This window comes from Miscanthus floridulus, chromosome 19, assembly GCF_019320115.1.
Source record: "Miscanthus floridulus cultivar M001 chromosome 19, ASM1932011v1, whole genome shotgun sequence".
Lineage (NCBI taxonomy): Eukaryota > Viridiplantae > Streptophyta > Magnoliopsida > Poales > Poaceae > Miscanthus > Miscanthus floridulus.
This window is the reverse complement of record NC_089598.1, coordinates 61623464-61626269: the sequence shown is the minus strand read 5'-3', so window position 1 is coordinate 61626269 and position 2806 is coordinate 61623464.

Below are 2806 nucleotides of genomic sequence, written 5' to 3'. Positions count from 1 at the left end.
CTGTAATTGTTTGCTCCTACTCTGAATAGTTCTGCATGTTTGAATTAATTGGCTCAGTTAAGTTATGAATCATGACTTGATGAAAATACATGAGTTGTATTACTTTTCTTAAGCTTTCCAAAAAGTTAAATATCATGATTTTTGGCTAAGTAGATCTTGAGTTATACTTGCTTAAATCTCTGTGGCTGTTTCTGCCCAAACCCAGATAGGGTTTCCTTGTTCTTACTGTGGGGCCTTCTTAGTAGTAGAATTAGCTTTAGCTGTTTACAACAAAGTTGTTTAGATTTTGCTAAGCTGTCTAAAGAGTCTAGAACCACATTTATTGGACATGTATAACTCCATTTATAGCTGTTTAAAGTGGCATGTCAGTTTCCTAAGATTTTCAAAAAGTTATGGTTCATGTTTGTTGGAGGTCTAGAACTCCAGTTATGCTTCTCTGATGATGCTATCCGTTTTCTATACCACTGTTGTTGGGCTGGATTTGCAGTTTTGCTTGTGCAATTATTTTCGTGGTGTAAATGATGTTTGCTATGGTGGTAGGGATACAAAAGTTGTAGCAAATTTCATAATCTTGCTTGTGTTCAAATTGTAAGACCATAGGCCTGATAGTTTAGGAGTTACATGACTTTTAAGTCTTCTAGCAAGTTTTGATTTTATTCTGAGCAGATCTCAAAGATGCTAGTGTTTGATCTAGTTAGGATTTGAATGAGTTTTTGGTGATAATAACAAAGTTGTATATAATTCATGTATCTAGATTCTGTTAAAATTTGGTGGTATTTGGCCAAGTAGTTTGTGAGTTATGCTGGTTTAAAGTTGGGTTACAGAATTGATTACTCTCTGTCTTGTTTAGACCAGTTTCTATAAATGGGTATATTTGACTTAGTTAACTTGAGAATCATGCTAAGATGATTAAATATGAATTGTCGAAAATTTCATAAGCTTTCCATAATGTCTTCTTGCAAGTCATTTGGATTTGTGTAACTACAGTTATAGCTAAATCTTGTAGCTGCTGTTTGCATGTCCAGAAATTGACAGATTCCCATTTTAGTTGTTCGCTTGTATATTGCTAAGTGTGGCTCATACCTTTGATGATGGTTGAGTTAGAGTACCTGAGATCTTGGGAAACTTGTGTCATGCTTGGTGTTGTCATCTTCTTTGCTATCATGGCATGATAAATTGTGCGATATTTATAGTAAGCAATGTGAAGTGCTTGTGCATGTTAATGTTACCTTGTGCTTGTCTTACTTATTGCATGCAATGCATTGCCTATTGCACTTCCATGTATTCATACACCTGCATCTTGCATCTCATTTAGGTACGCTAGATAAACCACGCGAAGGATGTGATGTGGAGCCGAACTCGAAGATTGGGTTTGGTGGATCTATCCCGAAGATGGAAGGACTAAGCAAGTGCTAGGACCGGAGATGTCACCAAGTCGGTGTAAGCTAACTGAACTGACTTGTGTCGAATCCCAGGCAAGCCCCGGAGCATTTAAAGTCTCCCAGTATTTTACAAATGATTACTTAAGTACTTATGATTGATGCATTAGGTTATAAGAGTTGAATGGAACCACTTGATGCATATAAATTCCTTGTCCAGATATTACACCTTTAACCGGTATAGGTCCAGGATCGAATATATGCTTAGCCATGCTTAGACCGGTAGAAGTCGGGTGATATCCTGTCACCTGCGAGATATAGGTGGATACCGGAGCACGGTTGGCTATATTTGCTATCGTGGAACAGAACCATGGGGTAAAAGAAAATTGAGACCGGGCGGGATGTCGATAGCAAAGCAACAAGACATGGAGGTCTTGGGTGTGGATCTATCCCCGTCCGTGTCGATTAAGGACTGTACCGTTGTTGGCGCTTCTAACAAGATTGAACGCATGCCTCTCACTTAGTTGGCTGGATAACTCATTCCGACCACGAAGCCGAGTAATTCAACTCAGGCCTGGACCTGTTCTGTTGTGCGCTCCTTCCGGGGGACGATCAGACTGAGCCGAAGGGCAGGCTAAGCCTGAACGTCCTGGCATCTGGTGTCCCAGATTGTGCGGTGTGGTACGGACCTACGAAATGTGTACCTAAGTTGTACCAAAGGTGACCTAAGGTGACCGTTGATCTGGTTTGCCTGGGTTTGTGTTAGGAATAAATTCCTAGCTGGTTGAAATCGATTTGAATCACCATCTCTCCCGGATAGTGAGAAACTTGGCTAGTCCCAACATCATAGTAATTGGATTATGGAATGTGATGGTTCGAATAAATATGGAATTACTATACCTGCTATGGTTACTATTGTATGCTCTAAAAAGATATGCCACATGTTTGGCACAGAATAGTTGCTAATCTAGAGATGGATAGTTCTAATTAACTTGATGACAGAATTATAATTGTATAATTGAGTTAATCGCTTTTTATGCAAAATGTTGTCAAGCTACCTCCACTTACAAAGCCTTGCATACTCCTTGGAGTCAATTTTATTTCTGGTTTATGACGGGTAAGTCTAGCTGAGTACATTCGAGTACTCAGGGTTTATCCCACCATGTTGCAGGTAAGGTTTGACCTGCTGAGGATGGTGGCTAACCACCGGTGGGCTCGGTGACTCTATATTCACTTCTCATCTACATGCTTTTGTCTGAGGATGTCACTTATGCTAGCAATGTATTTGGAACTCATATTAATGAAATCCTTCGAAAGCAATGTTGTTTTCACTAATCGGTTTTGAAATCCAAACTTGTATTATTATATATGAATCTATTTGTAATATTATTTCCACTACAACTCTGTGTATGTGATGTGTATTTGCT